Consider the following 23,262-nt stretch of genomic DNA (forward strand, 5'->3'; position numbering starts at 1 on the left):
ACATAAAATGGATAGGCTGGGCCCTCTGCTCTTCCCCAAACTGGCCATTTTTGCTCCTTTCATGCTACATGCTTTACATGCCCTCCTGAACTCATGCAAGCTGGTTTCCCGGTCTGGGATGTGATCTACTCCTCCTACCTCACCTGACTAACTTTGTATGCATCGATTGACTCAGCTGCAGCATCCGGGGCATGCCTCTTTCATGGGATGTACCACATTACATTGACTTTGTCTACCTAGAGGAGCAGAACCTATGTCACATCATCTTGGTTCGCTGGCTCAAGGCATACACATTTGATTAAAACGAACTGCCGGCAGCTCTCTACTCATGTCATTTCTCCTTTGGGAATCTTCTTTTTTCCTAAGACTCTTTTCCAGCCATGCCTCCCTCAGCCCCGCTGCATTGTGTGACTGATGAGCTACTTTTTGTCTTTCAAGACCCTTATCCATCACCTCTTGTGAAACCTCACCTGACTTTCTCCTCCCATTTAAGTTCACTGCCAGCAGTTGGAGAGAAGCAGCCGGGTTACTCACAATTGGTTCCTAGACCCTAGCCCAGGCTGTCAGTGCATGTTTGTGGAATGAATATTATTAATTTTTGCTTCTGAGACACTTTAAATTTTATAAAGTCCTTTTAGGTGAACTATCTCTTTTTATAAAAGAAAGAGGTTATCTAGGTAGGGCAGGCAATGTTAACGTTTTCTTTATTATATAAATGGATTGAGATTCATACGAAATGAAACCTGACCAAGATCAGAGTTAGAAAGCAGAAGACGTGGGATTCAAACCATTAATTTGGCTTAAACAGAATTATTTTTTCACTGCATAGTGAGATAATCACCATAGTCCCCTCCTCACAGACTCTAGGAATCCTACCCATCCACCTGGGGTCACCTCAGGCCTTCAGTATGCTTCCATGGCCCCCAGGCCTCCCCCAGCGTCCCACTTCCTTGTTAGTTTGCAGGCCACCTGTTTGACATGTTTTGATGAGAGCTGGCATTTGTGGAATTCCTAGGTGGTAGAGATTTCATATTTGTTATGCATTTCTCACAAAAACCCTTTGCTCTACCTATTTATTAACTTTTATTAATTTACATTGCATATTTTGCAAATTCCTTGGTGAGGAGTGTAGGTTTTCAGTCATCATTTGTATCAACCTTCATCTCAGAGCAGCCGAACTCAAATTCTTATCTTCTGACTCTGATTCCATGGTATTTCTATCAGACCACACTGTCTAATTAAGGAAGGGAGACAGTTACGGCTTCTTAGACATGAGCAAGTCACGTTGTTAATAACATACATTTAAGATAAATTCCTTGTATTCTCCACCTTTTAGAAATTTCCTTTTTCTCTTGGGAAACTAACAAGCAACCAACCAAACACAGAAATGGAGGATCATCTTTAGCCCCATTTGCTCTTCATAAAACCAGAAAAGCAGGATTTGTTATCAGAAAAGTGCAATTTATTTTTTTCATTCTGGGGCACAGCTCTATTTCAAAAGTACCTTTCCTTGCAGGAAGAGTGCTTTTGGTGCAAACACTGTGTGCTTAGATAAAACCCATCTGTGCCAGGAGCAAAATGACAGGGAGGAAAGGCGTGCTCCTGGAAATACTTGGTCTCTATGTTGTTCTTGAATGGTCCTTCTGCCATGGGCAGTGGTTTGTTCTGTGAAGTTAAACTGTTGGAGGAAAGTGGATTTTCTCTACTAACAAAAAAGAGGCTATAAAATTTGAAGGAAAAAAAGGCAAAGGGCATTTCAAAGCTATTCAGTGTCAGGGAACTAATGGAAGTCACTAGACAGACTGTATTAGAAGCAGTGTTGTTGGGCCCAGCCCAGTGGCCTAGTCATTAAGTTTGTGCGCTCTGCTTCAGTGGTCCAGGGTTCACCAGTTTGGATCCTGGGTGCAGACATACACACCACTCATCAAGCCATGCTGTGGCAGGCATCCCACATATAAAATAGAGGAAGATGGGCAAGGATATTAGCTCAGGGCCAATCTTCCTCAGCAAAAAGAGGAGGATTGGCAGCAGATGTTAGCTCAGGGCTAATCTTTCTATAAAAATAAGCAATGTTGTGTGCTGTGGCCAAGATTACTCCATATGTGGATCTTTTCTGGATTTGGAAGGGCACTTTGTTTACATGATTACAAAGGGCCCAACTTTAAACACGGGTTACGTAAATGGTCACTTGCTTGGAGAAGCGTGAGAGATTAGCAAAATTTTAGAGGGATGAAATCATTGAATTAAAAGGCTACAAGAAATCTTAGAGGGTATCCTCTAGAATTAGGTTTTTCCCACCACTGGTTATAACCCTTTAGTCAGGCATAAAATCAATTTAATGACAGTATTTTAAAAAATAGAATAGAACAGAACCAAAATAGCAAAATGCACTGCACATAGTAAGATTAGACATTGTTTCATGAAAATTTTGTTTTTTACACACACACACATGCAGTGTTTGATTTAAAATATATTTATATATTTCTTTCAGTAGGTTATATCAAAATGTTTCAATGTACTACTGTAGACCTCAGTTCCATGAGAAGACAGAAGTACTTTATTCATCACTGAATACCCTGTGCCTAGTGCAGTGCCTGACCCAAACAAGGTATATAATAAATACATGTTGACTGATCTAGTCCACCTCTGTTATCTTATGGTCATAATGCTGTGGCCCAGAAAGGTGAAATGTGTTGTTTAATGTCACAAAGCTGGTTAGTGACCAAATCAGGAGTTTTTGGTCCTGAGTCATATTTTATAATGCCTTCTACTTCCTCCGTCAAAACATTTCTTTTGGTAGAATTGTCATTGCATCGGCAACTTCAATATTTTCCCTTATTACATGAATCCCCTATCCAGGGATTCGATCCTTTCCTGATCTCCCCACTTCTTTCTGGGTCTGCCCATTATACTCATTCCCCTTTGTCTTGAAATAACTGGCCCTGGACTTGGCATCTGTTCTCACATCATTGGCCATCATCTCATCCCTCAGTTGCCTAGACTTTTGGTCACAGTCTTCTTCATTTTGGCCCCTACTGTCATGTCTTGGATGTCAAGCCTCATAACCCAGACGTGGTCATTGTTAACTCACACTTTTTAAAATTAATTTTACTTAGTTGCTAACTAAGTAACTTTTAGACACCACAATTTTACATTCTGCTTTCTTCTACTAATATTTTAAATGATAAAGTGTTTAATGATGATGAAAGGACTGTAGAAAGAGGACTCAGAAATAAGGTGGCTTTTCAGAAGACACAAACTTGAGTAATTTACATGTTAATTTGATTTTGAGTTGCAGGAATTTCTTAAAAACAAATGCAATGTGTCTTCATATCAGGCTATAGAAAACCAATGGCCATCGAGCGTCAGAGTAGCTCGCAGTGAAATCCAACAATCTTTTTTCGTGGTTGGAGCTGCTCTCCATGATAGCATGGCTCCATCTGGAATCCCTCTTGACTCCCTCTCCAGTGCTAAGCAGATGACAGCTGTGAAGGGGAGGGATGGCTTCCTATCAGATGGCACAATGGCATAGTGACTTGTGCTGATGGAGTAAAACTGTTTGGTACTTGGGTCTTGTTTCAGAGAGTGGTAGCTTCTTCCTGTTTTGATAGGTAAATAACTCCAAGACTAGGACAGAGCAACACAGGCAACTTAAAGAACAAAGGGTTTTTATTTAGGGATGACATCAATGTTTGGCACTCAGGCAAGATGACATATTATACTTAAAAACAATGACATTAGATTAGAAGTAAGGAGACTTCATGGCTCTATGTCCAAGAACCTGTGGATGTAGGACCAGTCACTTCCTGTGTTTGAACCTGAGTTTCCACATTTGCAAAATGAGGATTCGATAAAACCAGTGGTTCTGAAATTTGGGTAAACATCATAATCACCTGGAGAGTTAAAAGGAAAACAAAAACTGGTGTGGACTCGACCTGTGAAGATTCTAATTTAATTGGACTAGAGTGGGGTCCAGACATTGGTGTCAAAACAAAGTTCCCCAAGTGATTGTAATACACTGTAAGGGCTCAATGACCTCTAGTGGCCTTTCAAGCTATGAAATATTATAATAATTACACTGAAAACATGCAGATATTAAGTAGAGCACTATTTTACTTGCAGCAGGAATACAACTCAAACTAGAATAAGCAAAAATGAAAGGGAGATACATAATGGCTCCAGGCTTCAGGCCTCCCCAGTTTGAACTTTATTTCCTTCTGTGGTTTGATCTTATTTTCTCCTTGATGCAGTTTGGCTTCCCATATGTGCCGAGGAAAATTGGCCTGTCTGGTTTCACCTATTTCAGATTCCCCAGTGGAAAAAAGAGCTGTTTCCTTCTAATGTCTGTATATCAACTCCAGAGATGGGCTCTGATTGGTCTTGCTTAGATCATCTGTCCCCTTCTTGCTGTGTTGGGCTTTATGATTGACAGTCTCATTATATGGCAGTCATGGAGGTATCCTACCCAGATCTCTCTTCTCTAGAACTTGCTGTCAGTAGCATAGCTGATTGACGACCCCCAGGTGCCACACATTTGGGTCATACCAGGTCACATTTTCACTGGGCTGCTCCCAGCCAGTGACAGAGTACAGTGGGGGTACCTAAACCAGGCCATTCCTGCCTGCTGAGGGATTCCTTTAATGAGTTTAGGGACCCCCCCCCCCCCACCTTCCCCCTCTGCATTGCCCTGGCTGAGACTCTCTCAGAACTACATTGTAGTCTGAGGTCCTTCCTACCCACTTCTTCTTCCCATTCTCCCTTTCTAGATGTCAAACCTGCATCATGGTCTGAATGAAGATTCTCCCTGCCTATTTCTACTCTCTCCTTCTTCATCTTTCACAGGTGTTTCCTCCAATAAATCTCTTGCTTTCTAATCCCAACTTGGTGGCTACTTCTTGGAGGACCTGAACTGATTCATGCTAGAACCACGTGGAAGGGGATGAGATGGTTCACCTAAGGAAGGCATGTCAGGTGTTCAAAAGAAAACACATGCCCACTACAGGCTGCATCTTTGGGTCTCTGTCCAGTATGGGTCACTCTGCAGAGAGGATACAGAGCAACTAGGCATAGTTCAAGCCCTCTGAGGTCTTCTAGAGGAGAACTGATATTCCCAAGGGTCAGTGAATCCCCTGTGGATCAAGACAAAGACATCAGGTCTTGGTTTGTTCAAGAACTTCTTAGAAGAACTTAATCTGGATGCTCATCCAGAGTTGTTACATGTGTCATTCTGAGCCCTCTCCAGACATCAGCCATAGAGCCACTTGTCTTACTAATGTTGTACCACCCATTTGATGTTTCTAGAGCCCATTTTACTTATTTTTTTAATTAGAAAACCCTAGAGAGGTAATGGTCTCTGTCTACTTATCATTTGGAATTGATAAAAGCTAATCTTTTGTTATATATGCTTCATATTTATTTCTTGGTTGTTGTGTAATGATTCCATTTTTTAAGGGGAACTTTATCAGGACCAAGAAATGCAAGGTTTTTGGTGGAGAGTAGGTAGAATTCTTCCACTACTCTTCAAGCCTTAGCCTCAAGATATCCACCCTGTGATCCCATTGATTTTCTTGGAGATAATCCATTGTTTCTTTTTTTGGGAAAATTATTTGAGCCTATTATCGACATGCTAGTATTCCTGAGAGGAGTTACTTTTAAATTTGGCCACCTTTTATAAGCTCTGTAGTCTGAGCTACTTATTGGCTCTGATTTTCAGCTGGCAACTTTTGAGCAGGAAGAGGAAGGAACAGTGCAGTGTCACTGAATTCAGGAGTGAGCAGCAGAGATCACTGGAGCACAGGGTGTTATCTCCACAGACTGGCTTTGAGGGCCACAAGAGTCAATGGTGTGAGCTGTTGGGAGCCACTGGGCACCTCTGGATGGGCCCTATGAGGTGAGGAAATGAGAGATTGAAGAAGAAATGAGGGAGGCAGAGGTTTTTGCTTTGTGATTTTGCCAAGGACCTGGTTTGGACTCTGCATTTGCAGGAATATGTGCAAGAGGTACAGTGACATCCTGAGCAGAACAGGTGGTCACAACCTCCCCTGCTTCTTTCCAGCCAGAAGGCGGCTAACATCCAGCTCCTGGTGAGGCCCACTCAATTCATCAGGCAGAGCACGATGATCTGAGGATCTATGCCAACTCTCCTGCCTGGTCAACCTGTGAGACCAACTGTTCCTTATTTTCCAAGCCTTGAGCTGCTTATGGACTTTGCTCCTTTGTTTAGGAATTGTATCCAAATCCCTGTCCTCTGGATTTGCTTGATCTCCAAGACTGAAGTCAAGCCAGCACTGGCTATTTATTATCTGTTCTCCCAATCACACACTTAACCATAAGAACCACATCACACGTTTATGGCTTCACTTCTTGTTTTCAGGGGGCTTCTCCATATTCTACCTAATTTGATACTAGAAACAAAGCTCTACATTGGATTGGGTGGGTGTTGTCACCTGTTTGGCAGGTGTAGACCTGAGGTCCAGAGAAGTTAACATAAATCTGGCGTCAGAGCCAGGAGCCCAACCTAAGCATCTTCCTCGGTAGTCCAGGGACACCAATGTGTTACCTCTTAGGAAGAAAATTGCACATCCTCACTTTCTATTGGACAAAATTTAAACTCCTATAGGACTTTATCTTCAGTACTCTGTTCTCAAGTAGCCAAATGAAGGAAAAAGGGCATTAACATGGTGGGGGGTCAAGGCCATCCACTTGAGCAAAAGTTGGAACTTGTAGGAGCAGACTGTGATTGTAGGTCATGTCTGTGATTCAATAGAAGGAACATAAGAGCAGGAATAAGAAAACCTGAATTTTCATCCTGACTTTTCAGTGAATTAGCTCTGTGATATATATTAAACTCACTTCACCTCTCTGAACTTTGCTTTCTTGTTAAACAAGAATAATAACCTGCCATTTATATCCCATAGAGTTGATAAGACAACCAGATGAAACTAAAAAATAAAACTGCATTTAAAATTGTAAAGCACAATTCAAATAGAAAAGTGTTTTCAGCACGGTTTTTAATTATGTTCGTGGAAATGATGAATAAATATCTGTTGGGAGAGTGAGTGAAGAGAGGAATGAATGATTGGCTCTTTTGACTACTCTACATCCTTATGAGTCCTTATAATCTATTAACTTCTCCAATCCCTCCTTCCCAGTGCCTCACTGACTGGGGCTGGATTGTCTTTTCCCCTTTTCCTTTCACTAGATATCAGTCTGGCAGGCACAACCTTGATCCCAAAAGTGTGTATATAGTCAACAGTTGCTGTTCATAATTGTCCATGATAGCTGCTCCCTATCTCCTAAAACACTGAGACGATACTTGAACCAAACGGCCTCAACTTCCACTCCTGTTCTTTCCTCTACCAAGCAGATTCTAAGAAGTTGTCATCAAGTTTGCCTAATAATGAAACTCTTAGACACCACAGGGGAACAGACTTATTGATTCGGAGAACCCTAGAACTAAAAAGTCCTGAGAGACCATCTTAACCACTCTTATTATTTTACAGATACAGCTGCTGAGGTTCACAAAGATGAAAGGGCAACATTGGGCTCACTCAGCTAGTTAAGGCCAGAGCCACTAAATCCAAGACTCTGGACTTACAGTGCATTGGTCTTTCCAATTTATTATTCTGGGAGGAGGCTGCAGAAGGAGACAGCCAAGGGAACCCCTAGGACTGTCTGTACTTGGGGCTTTCCTTTGATGGAAGAGTGAATTTTGAAAGATCTGCCTCTGTTGCCCTCACCTCCCAATTTTGAAGACCTCTTTTTAAAACTTCAGCCTATGCAGTGCCCTCCAGTGCTATATCCCGCTGAAGCTAACCATTCTAGGCAGTATTATTCTTCTGATTTACACTTTAGGAGACTCAGGATTTAGTACCCACCTTCTTATTGTTTGTACACTTTTTATATTTTATTTCATTAGAAGCTGAATTCAGTTGATGACACACCTGGAGAGCTTATTGAGGAATATCCTAGAATGTTGATCCCAATTTTGTTGAATAATTTGGAAAATAAGGGAGGGTCTCACCAGGTTTGGACAAGCTGGAGCAGGCTGTGGAAAATTTCAGTGGTTATATTTCTTTTGGGGGGGTGTGTGTGTATTATTTGCTTTTTTTTAATTGAGGTATAATTGACATAGAACATTATATTAGTTTCAGGTGTACAACATACTGATTTGACATTTGTATGCATCTCAAAATGATTATCACAACAAATCTAGCAAGCATCCATACACAGCTACAGAATTATTATTTTTTTATGATGAGAACTTTTTAAATTTTGTTTTGTCTTTGCTGAGGAAGATTTGCCCAGTGCTAACATCTGTCATCAATCTTCCTCTTTTTGCTTGAGGGAGAGTCACCCTGAGCTAACATCTGTTGCCAATCTTCCTCTATTTTTATGTGGGTTGCTGCCATAGTATGGCCACTAATGAGCAGTATAGGTCCAAGCCCAGGACTATGGCTGGGCTGCTGAAGTGGAGCATGCTGAACTTAACCACTAGGCTACCAGGCCAGCCTTGCGACGAGAACTTTTAAGATCAACTCTGTTAGCAACTTTCAAATATGCAATACAGTGTTGTTAACTATAGCTGCCATGCTGTACATTACATCTCCGTGACATTTATTTTATAACTGGAAGTTTGTACCTTTTGACTTTCTTCATCCATTTCATTCACCCTACACCTCCTGTCTCTGGCAACCACCAATCTGTTCTATCTATGAGCTTGGTTTTTTTTAGATTCCACATATAAGTGATATCATGGTATTTGTCTTTATCTGTCTGACCTATTTCACTTAGCATAATGCTCTCAAGGTCTATCCATGTTGCAAATGGTAGGATTTCTTAATTTTTTATGGCTGAATAATATTTCATTGTAAATATATACCACACTTTCTTTATCTATTTGTCCATCAGTGGACACTCAGGTTATTTCCATATCTCAGCTATTGTAAATAATGCTGCAATGAACATGGGGGTGAATATATCTTTTCGAATTAGTGTATTTGTTTTCTTTAGATAAATACCAAGAAGTAGAATTGCTGCATTATATGATAGTTCTATATTTAATTTTTGAGGAACCACCATACTGTTTTCTATAGTGGCTGCACCAATTTACATTCCCACCAACGGTGCACAAGTGTTCCCTTTTCTCCACATCCTCAGCAATACTTGCTATTTCTTGTCTTTTTGATACTAGCCCTTCTAACAGTTGTGAGATGATATCTCATTGTGGTTTTGATGTGCATTTCCTTGATGATTAGGGACGTTGAGCATCTTTTCATGCACCTGTTGGCCATCTTATGTGTTCTTTGGAAAAATGTCTATTCAGAACCTCTGTCTATTTTTTAGTTGGATTTTTTGGTTTTTTGCTATTAAATTTTGTGAGTTTTTTGTATATTTTTTATATTAAACCCTTATCAGATATATGATTTGCAAATATTTTCTCCCATTCAGTAGGTTGTCTTTTCGTTTTGTTGATGGTTTCCTTTGCTGTACAGAAGATTTGTAGTTTGATGTAGTCCAACTTGTTTATTTTTGCTTTTGTTGCCTTTGCTTTTGGTGTCAAATGCAAAAAACCATTGTTAACATGGATGTCAAGGAGTTTAGCAGTGGTCATATTTCTACACTCCAAGTATTTGAGATTTTGAGTGTGCTAGTTAGCCCAAGGGACATCCTAAATTGTTCTTCAGGAAGTTGGGATATCTAATATCAATTATACTTACAAAAAGTTTCCTAAAGTACAGGTGCCAAGCAGACTAACCACCCAAGAGTGACCAAGTGTGGTCAAGGGGTCAAGGACAGTCTTTATCTCTTTATGTTCAGGGTGACTTTAGCCAGAATCTTTGATTGATCATAAGATATTTTTGATTTTTCCTTTGCAACAGCATTCCTAGCTTGTTGCAATATATAAAGTACACTAGAAAGAATCTTCAGAGAGGATAAGTGGTCACTTTGGAAATGGAGTGGTTTCAGGAGCCCTAAGAAAGACTCCAAGTCATAACCAGATACTATCTTAGTCAGGGAAAAAGTATAATTTTACTTAAATGTTTATGTTTACAGAGAATAATAGAACTTACAATATACTTTCATATTTATGGTCTCTTTTAAGCATACTTTCATTCTTGATTTATTCAACAAATATTTTTTGAGTTCCTATTATGTCCCTGGCACTGTAGGTAAGGATTGTTATACACATTTTACAGATCAGTTGAGGGCTAGTGACTCAGCTAATCAGAGAGAAATCAAAGCTTGGACTCAGGGCCTTCTGATTTTAGGTTCAGTGATCTTTCTGATACATCATGTACTTGGTCTCCTGACTTCTGCTATAGGTTCAATTCCCCCAGAATTACACAATGTACTCATAGCAGGAGACAGTCAAATACACACAAAAGGTCAAACCTTGGATTTTAATATTGTGGAGTAAGCATCTAGCTAGTTGCCGAATTTTTCACTTTTTAACCGTGTGTCCATTCTGATTATCCCATGCCTATGCCATACTGGTGGGTGAGTATTTGAACATCACCCACTTATGACTCCATCACATTTCAGGCTACATTGTCTTTGTTTGTTGTTGTTTTTAATTTAGGAAAACTTCTTAATTGTGGTAAAGTACACATAACATGACGTTTACCACCATAACCATTTTTTAAGTGTACAGTTCAGTGGCATTAGGTACATTCACATTGTTGTGCAACCAATCTTCCGGAACTCTTCATACTGCAAAACTGAAACTCTATACCTATTAAACAAGAATTCTCCATTCTTACTTCTCTTCAGCCCCTGGCAACCATCCTTCTACTTTTTGTCTCTATGAATTTGATAACTCTAGGTAGCTCATATAAGTAGAATCATATTGTGTTTGTCTTTTTGTGACTGGCTTATCTCACTTAGCATAATGTCCTCAAGATTCAGCCATGTTGTAGCATGTGTCAGAATTTCTGTTCTTTTTAAGGCTGAATAACATTCTGTTATATGTATATAGTCCATTTTGTTTATCCCTTCATTCATTGATGAACATTGGATTGCTTCTACCACTTGGAAATTGTGAATAATACTGCTATGAACATGAGTATATGAGTATCTCTTTGAGATCCTGCTTTCAATTCTTTTAGGTATTTACCCAGAAGTGGAATCACTGGATCAAATAGTAAATTTATTTTTTATTTTTTGAGGAATTGCTACACTGTTTTCCATTCTGATTGCACCATTTTACATTCCCACCAACAATGCACAAGGATTCCCTTTTCTCTACATCCTCACCAACACTTGTTATTTTCCAATTTTTTTTTAACATTCTTTATAGTTCCCATCCTAATGGGTATGAGGTGGTATCATGTTGTCATTTTGTGGTCAGCTTTTTTTTTAAAACAACAAAGTAATACCTGCATGAGGTTAAAAAGTCAAATAATACATTCTAACAGGCTTATGATGTCTCATCTCTATCCCATCCCTCTTTGCTCCCAAGTCTTGCTTCCCAGAGCCAGGCTTTTTCAACTCTTTTAGTTTTTCTTCTGGTCCTTGAATCTGTAATCCTAAATAATACGCTAGTACTGTTATTTCTTGATTTATCTGTTTCAGTCATTATTATTTCGTAATTATAGCAAAGATCTAGCATTCTTCGACCACTCTCTGCTTCTATTCTTCCTATCCTCCCAATATAGTTATGTAAATATGTTTAGTTAATTCAATATGACTAAGTTTCTTTTACTTCTGAGCTATGTATTGTACCTAAATTATGTTTCTTTTCTGATATATATTTTTGTTTTTTCCAGATTTAATAATTGGCTCATTTTAAAATTTGATCAATTTTCTATGTATCTATTGCTAATTCTTTTCATATACTCCAATAGCTTTTTGTCACAGGCATTAGAGAGTCAAACACATCAGACAATTCACCATTTCCATGTTTTCCTGGAGATGCTCCTCGAGGAGTCCTCTGTCGTCATACTCCTCCAGCCTGGATGTGTTGTTTTCTAACAGGCTGCACTATCTTTGAACTGAACTAGCTGCTCAGTGTTGGGAATGATGTTGGCTAGAGCTACTTCAGCTCCTGGTTCACTCAGGTATAGTTTATTCATTTACTGAACCCTTTCTTCAAGTGCACCCTAGAGCCCAACTCTATGCCAGTCCCTGGAGGTGTGTCAGAGGGGTGGTGTGGAGAGAGCACTGCACAAACCTCAGTGTCTGTATCTCTAAAATTGGAATAATACAGTTTATTTCACAGAGTCCTTCTGAGAGCCAATTGATATAAGGTCTGTGGAAGCACTTAATAAACGGTAACACATGAGAGTAAAAGGCAAGCTTATTTTTATGCAGGAAAGAGTAAAACAGTTATTGCATGTGGCATCCTACAATACAAGGAGTCAGGAACACTGATCTCTAAGCTTCTCTCATGTGGGAGCTGGGTGCTATTCCGTGTTGTATTCTTTGTCCCCTGCACCGTGTCTGACACATGATACATGTGGAAGAAAGAATAAATTAGCTAAGTAAGGAAATAAGGGAGATGATGCCAAAGGAAAAGTACAGAAAATAAGTCCTATAGAAGTTCACAGAAGTGAGGAAGGCCTAATTTAAGGAAAACGTTTCTAAAAACAGAACTAACCGTGGAATGAATTGTCACAAGATTAAGACAAGTGGAGGTAAGTTTCTTGCCCCAGAAGTATTCAGAGAAGGTTGGAGAAACCACCTGTAAGAAATCTTCTGTATTGCATGTAATAGAAATATAATAATTTAGGACTTGTATATAATGCCTAAACATTTTCAAAATAATTTTACCTGAATCTTTTCATTTGATTCTTATTATGATTACAGTACTGTGAAAATGATAATACATGCTAGGCACTGTTCACCTATTTATTAATATGTTAATTATTATCTTAATTATGTATTCATATCATAATGTAAATTCATTTCAGCTTCATAAAACCTGTGAGGCAGGTCACTATTGTTGTTCCTAACAGACAGACAGTGAAATTAAGCAGCAAGTAGTTAAAAAGCTTCCCTAAGGTCGTGTAGCTTATAAATGGCAGCGCCGGGATTTGAGTACATGCCACTAAAGGCAGCATCTGTGTGCTCTTAACCATTATACCATGTGGTAGAGAAGCAAACTTGCATGCCTATCTGGCCCTGGCCATATTACTCATGTAATATATGAGTTGTGTAGACACACGAGAGAGTGGCCGCACCATCTAAAGAAGGCAGCCGACCCTCCACTCCAGGCAGCTTTTGCCATGCTGGAATGCATGTCCAGTTTTCTCAGATCATCTGAATTTTATACGGCATCATCTAGCCTTTAAGTGTGTCAATTAAGTAAAAAGTATGTGTGTACATACACACACACATGTATATATGTATATATATGTATATTAAAGCAATGTTCACACCAAACAAATCTGTGGACTGGGTTTGGCTTACATGCTCCACAAGTATGTGACCTCTAACTTCACTGTAACCTAGGAAAACATCTCCTTTCTGAGACGCAAGAAGTTAGAGGACTTGCTCAGGTAATAACAATTAGTTGACTCTGGGCGTAATGAAGGCTTGGCTTTTATTTCACTATCATCTCCATTCTGTACCATGTGTATGTAAAGATGAGGTGAAGAAAGGAGTAGCTGAAGAGGGAGTCACTCCCCTTCATGTGGAATACATCTCAACATCCCTGTGGTAGATTAAAATGGCCACAGATTCTTTGTTATTCTTGTCATTGAGAGATGGAGTCTAATTCTGCTCCCCTAGTGATTTGCTTGACCAAAAGAATGTGGCAGAAACGATGTTCTGGGACTTCTGGGATTAGTCATAAGAAGCCTACAGCATCTGCCTGGGCCTTTTGGTACCCTCGCTCTTGGGATGCTTGCTCTGGAACCTGGCCACCTGCTGTGAGAAGCTCAAGCCACATGGAGAGACCAAGTGTCAGCTCTCTGGCCAACAGCCACAGCTGGGCTCCCAGCCATCAGCCAGAATCAACTGCCAGGCATCCAGCCCAGGTTTCAGAGCAACCAGCGAAGACACCATATTGGATGTGAATCCTCCTTCCTCAGCTGCCCCCGCCCCCTCCACCACCCCAGCTGGTGCTACATGGTTCAGCATTCAACTCCCCATTCCAGCCTTTCCTAAATTCCTGACCCACAAAAGTGTGAGCCAAATAAAATAGTCGTTTTAGTCTACTATATTTTGGGGTGGTTTGTTGCATAGCAATAGATAATTAGAACAATACCTTTAAGTAGTTTACTCAGGAAAATATGCCAAAGATACCTCCTCCTCTCCACCCATTTTACCTTCAAGTTCTCCCGTAGAAATTTCACTTACTGCTGGGAACTCACACAAGCCTAGTTGTACAGAGAAGTCATTTTTGTAAAAGATGACTTTGGACGTTCCATTTTCGTGTTGAAGGCATTTGTCATTTGGACAGCTGACAGGTAGAAACCCTCAGACAAAGCGGGTGAGTGATATATAAGTGAATGTCCCTGGCCATAGGAGTTATCACCCCAGCTCTGTGGGCCTTTGGAGACAATCAGAGTTGGGAGGATAAAAGAATTCTCTGTAATGACTCCAGGCCCTCTTAGGATGCCACCTGGATTCACAGCGTTGATTGGAAGTGACTGTCATTGGGAAGAGAGAGCGAAGTGTGGTCCCAGGGTTGCTGTGTCTGACAGCCTGACACTTGTGGATGCGCCAGATGGTGTGTGTTTGTATCCCCCTGGGGCAGCACTTCATCTTCCTCCACAATAATCAGCGTGCCAGGGGCTGGGGATATAAAAGTGAACAAATATGCCTCTTTCCTCAAAAAGCTACAGACTAAAAGGATATATGTATGTCCACATACATACAAACAAACATCTCGTTTATATACATACACACGGACACATGTACATATAAACACACACATATCTATACATATATAAGTAAAAAATAAAATGAATTTGTTACTTAGGCTGAACTTTGTAGAGTATAAGCAGGAAATGGCTTTATTGTCCTCTTACCATTTCCTTCATGCTTTATCTCATTTCCCTTCTTTGCCTCTCGATGACATCTTGGGCAGGTTCCATAGCTGTCCAATCTCTTTTACTCCTTTTTGACAATGTAGAGTCCCTTTCAGGCATTCAAAAGCCTCATTCTGTCCTTTTTCAAACTTCAAGATGACATATAATTTAAAGCTTCTCTCGTTCCCTCAGAGCAGGCTTACGTGTGCCTTGGTGACCAGGGCGGGGACCAGTGTGATCTGTTTCTTCTTTCTTCCTTCACCTTCCCGCCTCCTGCCTCATGTTCCTTCAGGGTTGGGGGTGGTGGTGGGAGAGATGAGGTCAGGTATTAGACATTGGAAGGATAAGGCAGGCAAAGACTTACATGGCTACTGGTTTGGAGGCAAGCATCTGTGCCCTTGGCTGTAGCAGGTGTCCAAATGCTACAGGAGGCACATTGGTAGGTTGTTCATGGGACCTGCTGCACAGCGCCACCACCCAACCTCCAACATGGGTATTTCTGCAGTGCAGTTTCCTAATACAGGGGCCACATTCTCTGGATGACCCCTGGCAGCCCCTATCTAACCCCTATCCCACGGAGGTCAATCTACAGGTGTCCAGCCCTTTTGGGTAGGATCTCATCAAGTTGCCTCCAGCTCAGCCATCCTCTGAGCCATGTACTTGGTCCACAGGAAACTCACATGCACTTGTCAAGCCCAACGCTGCTCTAAAGCTGCCTGCTGCCTTCTCCCTGCCACCCTGGGCTGCTCTGGCCACTATGCTGTGAGACTCCTCCGGGTAGGAAGCAGGTCCCAGACTATCTGTCCACATATGTCTCCTAACTCAAGGTCTTCCAAGAACGCTCCCCGTGCTTCACTTGGATCCCCAGCTGCTGTGAAGCCTGTGACTTGGTGGCACAGTAAATATCCCACTGGGGGGTGGGACTCCTTTCTTCACTTTTTGCAGCCACACCCAGGATCTATAAATGATGCTCCTCAAGCCCTTCCTCCAGCCCGTTGGTTGGGAAAAGCCAAGAACTTTCTATTCTTTCACCCAACTGCCTTTCACATATCTACTATTCTTTCACTCAGTGTGGCTGGTTTAGGAGTATTCAGCTTCTCTCTGGAATGTGTGAATACTCATCTATTGTCTTCAGTTTTAGCCCAGATTCTAGGACAATTAGAGATGTCCCATTAAACACCAACTATTCTGAACCACGTTGATAACCGTTAAATGGAGCCAGACACTAACCAAGTTCCAGGGACAGAAGAGGCAGGAGTACCTCAGGAGGCCAGGCTTGGGGAAGAGTGAGCCCTAGAAGGACCAGCAGGATTTCATCAGGAAGGACAGAGAGGGGAGAATTCTAGGCAGAGGCATGAGAACAAGCTTACTGACGGAGAGTTTGGTGAATTCAAAGTACAGCAAGTCTGCAAGTCGGGTCTGTGGGAGAAGAGGTGGGAGTCTAGACTGCAGAGGCAACATGGAGCTGAGGAGGGGGTGGTAGGGCCACTGAAGAGCTCTAGGTAGGGAGGTGATGTGATAATATTTCTAGTCAGAAGCAGGCTAGGAGAGGAAGCAAGGAGAGTGGTTGAGAGACTGTGCCAGTCCTAGATGAGAGATAACGAAGGCCCGCTTTAAGGCAGGATAGACATGGGGAGAAGGGCTGGTTGGAGAAAGACCTTCAGATGGAGCCCGTTGATTGACTGGCTGTGTGGATCTCAGGACCACAGGTAGGGGGTAAAATTTTGTCCAGGTTCCCCAGGTAATTGCATTTATCTTCATAATTTTACCCTCTTACATCTTCCTTAGATACCCAGTTGTCTTGTATTCTAGAATCTCTTCACTTTCTATGTTCCCCTCCAGGGGGATGAGAGACACTGGTAAATGGGTGGTAGAGTATGTATTTGGTGGTGTTGGAGCAGGTTCATATGGCCACAGTCCATTTTCTACTTCAGTAAAGCTAAGTAAAGTAAGTGTATGAAAATGTTGTATAAAACTCTAACCCGAGAAAATGTAGGGAGCTCTTATTTTTTAGCAGTTATTGTTTGTGCTACTCATTTGGCAATTAATCATGAACTACCTGTGACATTTCTTCTCTTGTTATCTGGAATTGTTATTTAAGTCTATAAATCCACTTGCCCCATCCCTCGGGGCTCTGCTCCTCGGTTTCCAAGGTGACAGCTAGCTAGCAAGTAGATTAACCCATGCTAAGCTGTTAGTTGCTACTGTAGGAGGCAATTCTGAGTAATGCCATGCATTTTAAACCCAGTATTGTTCAGGCTTCTTTTGGAAGAAAAAAATTATTTCAGACCCAAAGTATTGACTTAGATAATTTTAAATTATAACATTAATTAAATAGGTATGTAAACCACTTGAATGTGCCAGATATGTTGCATTACTTTAGGTACTTTCATTCGGATTAAATAAGACTCTGAGCCCTCATCCTGCCAGGCCAGCAAGAAAATGAATCTTAGTCTCATTGGGGCTCCCTGCATCTCATCCAATGCATCTACTAAGGGTCATGTGAATGTCTTGGGAGGGTCTTAGTCAGTGACAAAGCATGTAAGCCATTGGTCCTACTAGTAATCAATGAGATGGCCTCATCCAAGTTCTCAAGGTGACTTAGGGTTTACTGTTCTGCTCTCTCTAGACTGTGTTTGAGGCCCAGGAATTGGACCCTGGATTCCTAGGATCCACTTCTCCCACACTAAGCAGCCATTTACCCCATCTTCCAAGCCTTGTCCTTGGAGGGAGTAAGATATGGATTTCCATCACTTGAGGGACCCTCAGTGCCTTGTCTCCTCCCAGACTCCGGTAAATCTGCCATCACTTTCTCTACATCTTCCTCTCTCTCTAGCAAGGACCTTTGTCTCCTTCCCTCCTCCTCCTGTGTACTCAGCATATTTCCTCAGAAAGTGAGGCTTTTCCAGAAGGCCCTGTGTGATGTGGTCTTCAAGCATCTTCAGTTATGGCCCCACCAATGCTCCTGATGTGAGAGAACACGAAGTACTTGACTACCCTCTGGAATGGAAGTGGTGGCCAATGCGGACCGCAAAACACAACTTAATGTCTCAATACATTCTCCTACCTCTTGTACAATCATAAAAGTAGATATAAGGTTTTAATGCCTCTGCCTCTTAACACAATAATAAACATAATAAAGTTATTAAACAGAAACAAATATACAGCCCAATAAAATTTATATTAACAATATTCCTCATACGCGATGATGGTATTTGAAGCAAAATCATCATTCAGGCATCAAGTGGCTCTGACTGACATGCAGCACCCTTTTGAGGCCAACCTGAGTGTGCTATTAGGTTTCATTTGATGATGACTCAATTAACCTACAGTTTTGTCATTTCAGCTACTGTGACCACTTTTCATACAATCAGCTGTGTTGCTATTCGGACTTCACATTGTGCTAAAATCATTATTTACATAAGCAGCATGTTGTGCTCTTTTTCTCATTATTTTGGGATGATTAAAATAGCAACAATTGATACCAACTTCATCACCAACAGAAACAGAAGTTTGGACCTGGAAATCATGAGTAGTGTTTGATTACTACATAGCCATTAAGATAAGCCCATATACACTCATCATTTCAAAAACCATTGAAATGCAAACAGAAAATTAAGAATTTTTTGACTGAATGCTTCGAATTCTGAGCACCTGTCTATGACTCTCAGGCCCAGGGAAGCCGGTTTAGAAACATTGCTATGGTTGCGTGCGTATGAGCTCTGGAGTCAGACAGAGCTGAATTTGAATTCCGCCTCAGTTTCCACATCTGTAACATAGGAATGATAATTCTTGCCTTCTATATTATTTTAATAGTGCTTCCATAACAAAACACACAAACTGGGTGACATAGAACGATACAAGTAAATTATCTCACCGTTCTGGAGTCTGAAAGTCTGAAATCTAGTGTTTGCAGGGCTAACCTTCCTCTAAAGATGCTAGAGAACGATTTACTCCATGCTTCTCTCTTGGCTTCTGGTAGCTTCAGGCATTCCTTGGCTTGTGGATGCATTACTCCAATCCTCCATGTTCACGTGGTGTTCTCCCTGTGTCTTCACATCATCTTCCCTCTGTGTGTTTTTGTCTCTGTGTCCTAATTTCCCCTTTTTATAAGGACAAGGTCAAGGGGAACTCACTACCCCTCCCAGTGACACATTTCACAGCCATATTTACACTCAGCATACCAGCTGTGGTTTGGAATTTCTGACACGGCAGTGTGTCAGTGAGAGAAAGGCCCTTTGTGACAGATCAAATTCCACTAAAAGGTTTACGTACACTCAAGGCTAAGGCTGTCAGATTTCTTTATCTACCATGTTAGTTTTCGAAAATCACTTTGGACCAGGTTGTGAGTCTTCTGATCGCGTTCACTGCTCTATCAATCTCCACTGTCCAGCAGCTCCTGAGCGAATACCTGCCCCTCAGTCCTTCCAAGTTTAGGCTGTGAGTTTCTTTCGCTTTAAAGAAACAAGCTGTTCTATATTTTTTTCTTTAAATACTCTTTTCAGTTGGATTTTGGGACTGAGTCTGATTCTTCCACAAATGAGGAAAATTAATGCCAAGGTTTTTCTTGTTAGTGCCGTTGAGTGGATTCCAATTCCTAGCGCCCCTGTGTACAGCAGAGCAGAACCCTGCCTGGTCTTTTTGTGCCATCCTTCTGGTGTTGTATCAGACAATTCTCTGCTGCTATTCACAGGGTTTTCATGGCCAATTTTTTTGGAAGTGTGTGGCCAGGTCCTTCTTCCTAGTTTGTCTTAGTCTGGAAGCTTCACTGAAACCCGTCCACCATGGGTGAACTTGCTGTATTTGAAATACTGGTGGCATGGCTTTCAGCATCACAACAACATACAGCTGCCACAGTATGACAACTAACAGACAGGTGATGGTGTTCCTTGACTGGGAAATGAACACAGGCCACTGTATTCACTGTGTTCTCACTGTGGTGAGAGTGCCAAACCCTAACCAGTAGACCACCAGGGCTGGATAATGCCAAGCAAGGGGAAGTGAAATGAGGAACTCAGAAAGAACACTTTGAAAGGAAGGGAGTATGTGTGATATATTATTATGGGCATGGTCAGCTGTGTCCAAACACTTTGAAAGTCTCTGCATTTTATAATACTGGGCTGTCATATTCTGTGCAGATTAGATTCTCAAAGAGAACTCTGAACAGTGGCCTTTGCCTCATGGACATAAAAATTTTCTTTGTGGAGTCTCATGCCCATTAAAGCAAGGAATGGAGCCTGGCTCATCAGGCTGGCTGAGGGTTTTTATATGATGGAGGGAGAGTGGGGGGACCCGCTTTATAGAGTACCCTATCAGGTAGATACACATTTGACACAAGAACGCTGAGTTATCAAGTTTTCTCCAAGGGCAATCATATATCTTGGGAATCCAGAGCCAAATTATATTTGACATTTCATTTAAAGCCTGAGACATCTTGATGTTAAACCAGAATCTAAGAGTGCTAAAGTACAGGGCCATTCAATTTGACAGAGCGGATGTTTCTATTTCTATCTCACCTGCTTGGGTAATAGACAAGTCCTGATAGTTCTTCCTTATTTCATCCAGATGAAAATCACTGAGTTAGCTCTCTGCCAAAATGACACTAGCTCAAAGTTATTTTCTTTCTGGCAATGTGAAGAGAGCACATCTGGAGTCATTTGGAAGCTGCCTCGTGGTTGGTATTATTTATGCAGTGGGTAACAAAGCTATATTCACCTGGCTTACATTCCAGATTGAAGAGGTATGGGTGTGTGTGAGTGGGAGATACATGAATAAGCCCATCAGGTGGCATTTCCTCCAGATGGAGGGAGCGGAAAGGGAGGAGGCTGGGAAAATTGCCTTTAACTTAGAGTGGTGGCAATCTCCATATCCTTCTTTCCTTCTTATGAGAATTTTATACTCGTCCTTGCGGAATTTGGAAGGACGGCTGGGAGGAGAAAAAGGGACAAAAGGAAGGCTACTTCACCCCTGTATTTTCCAGAGGGTGTAGAAATAAAATAATTTATTTTTTAAAATAAGAAAAATTTAGACATATTGTCATGGTGGTATGTAACATGTATATATTTCATAGATAAAGAAATGTGCATATGTTGAGAGACAATGCTCGTTCTTTTGTTTTTTTTCTTTTTGTACCAAGGGGAGTACATGCTCAAAAACCTTTGGAGATAACCAGCCAATAGCCTGTACTGATTGGTATGTTCAATTATTGCCTAAAAAAGTTAAAAAAACAGAGTTACTCCATCTGGTAGTCAGTAATTATTTTATGAGTACCTAGTATGTAACAGGTCACGTGCTAAACTTTGCAACAGAAATTAAGAAGGATAAGTAATGGTCTTTGCCCTCAAAATACCCCCATAATGGAGAAGAGTAAGAGGAAAAAGAGGAATCCCAAGTGGTTGCTGAGGGCGGGAACATGAGTCCATCTCTCTATGCCCAGTGTCTGTGTCGAGACTGCCAAGAAGGATCAGGAACCAATGGCGGAGTGAAGAAGTGAGTGACCAAGTCAATAAATAAATGACAAAGTACTCTGTCAGCCTGAAGCTAAGGGAGAGCTCACAATGGACTGGGTTGTAGTGGTCACAGAGAACTTGAAAGAAAGAGGAAAAACTTACTAGCTGGGAGTTCCTATTTTATCTGTGAACTTCTACAAATGCAGCCAGTTCCTTTTTCAGAGGCCCCAAACAAGACCCACTGGCCAAAAAAGGCTCCTTGAAAGATGACAGCAAACACGCTGATCTCTCAAACAGCATCTATCATGGTACCGCCCTGCTCCAAAATGTCCGTTTTGCCTTATTTATCATCTCTCTTTAAAAAAATATCCCTATAAGGTTACAGCCAAATATTACAGCACCAGTAGAGGTGTATTGTTGAGTCTTAGAGAAAAAAAACACAGCACATTCTCATCACCCAGAAGTTACTGTTGTTAGTTTGTGCCTATCTATAATATTTTACACCAAAATGATGTCATACTGTATATACTGTTCTGCAACCTGCTGCTTTTTTCGGTAATGATGTCCACCTTTTCATTTTATTAAATTTTAAACTCATTAAATATTCTCCCAAATGACATTCAAATGATTTTTACAGTTCGTTTCTCCAGGATCAATCCAGGAACACACTGAGCCAGGCTGCTATGTCCCCTAAACAGTGGCATGCTACAGCTGCCTTGTACTGTGCACGAGGAATTTTGTGAGCGGTTTGATGTCACACAGGTAGCTTGAAATTTGCCATGGTGGGGATGTTTACAATGTGGAAATTGTCAAATGCTGCAAACTGGGGCCTCCCCATCACTCTGGACTGGTGGTGGGAAACATTTACGGGCATACCTTTGCCTCTACTATCTTTAAATATGGCATAGCAACCTCCTACCCCTTTTTTCTTATGAGACTGACTGGTTAAAGAGAACAGGTCAGTTGTCCTGTAGAATGTACCACTTTCTGCATCTATCTGGCTTGTAGTGTCATTTAACTCACGTGTCTCTTATATCCCATGTGTTTCCCATACACTGAAGTTATGTTGAAAGGCTTAATGGATTCAAGTTAAACGTTTCTGGCTAATTTTAGTTGATTTTAGATATATAGTATTATAGTATGCCAGAAGACACATAATATTTGATTGACCCATCATTACTGGTACTAACGTTGATCCCAGGATAAAGTAAGGATTAAATTCAGTCCCTCTATTGTAGAATTACGTTTTTCTCTTGGGACTGGAAAGAAATCTGTGTAGTATTACTTTGCACCATATGAATGTATTACCATACAAACCATTCACCTACTGGTTTTGATACTAATTGATAATTCTTGCCTGAAGCAGTTAATTTAATTAGAGTTTCCACCACTCCTTCTTCATTTGTTAGCTGACATTCCTACGTAAAGAACTTTCTCTCACTAAGTGGGCTATTTTATTCTCCCGAAACCCAGTTCCTACCAGAAAGGCAAGCTAAATGATCAATTCTTTCTTTTATTTCTTGATTTTCAGAGAGGAGTTCTTGTAATACTTACATCAAATGGTGACAAATGAGATTTCGATGACTTTCAGTTTTATAGTATCATTGTGTACTCATCGATTGTTCATTGATTCAAGCTGTTTCAATCCACTAAACTCATTATTCTTTTTGAGGTCCACATTGTCACAATTTTGACTAGTGGCAGCCTTTCCGCGTTGGCCCCTGGATCTGATTGTCACAGCCCCATTAATCTCTGCAGACTCCCTTGCTCTCTCCCTTTGCAAACTCAACAAGAGGGCCCAGGCTCATCTTGCTCCTTTTCTCTCCCAGACTGGAATA

General features: G+C 41.0%; 1 long non-coding RNA gene across 1 annotated transcript; it reads right to left on the reverse strand.

Moving 5' to 3' along the window:
- Positions 1 to 12,182: 12,182 nt before the first annotated feature.
- LOC139084547 (uncharacterized) lies at positions 12,183 to 19,031 on the reverse strand. The gene is made up of 3 exons (XR_011542013.1): positions 18,853 to 19,031; positions 14,976 to 15,261; positions 12,183 to 14,739 (listed from the first exon to the last, which is right to left on the reverse strand). It is a non-coding gene; the product is annotated as an uncharacterized lncRNA (long non-coding RNA).
- Between the last annotated feature and the right edge of the window lie 4,231 nt (positions 19,032 to 23,262).

This window comes from Equus przewalskii, chromosome 7 (genome assembly GCF_037783145.1).
Source record: "Equus przewalskii isolate Varuska chromosome 7, EquPr2, whole genome shotgun sequence".
In the NCBI taxonomy this organism is placed as follows: Eukaryota; Metazoa; Chordata; class Mammalia; order Perissodactyla; family Equidae; genus Equus; species Equus przewalskii.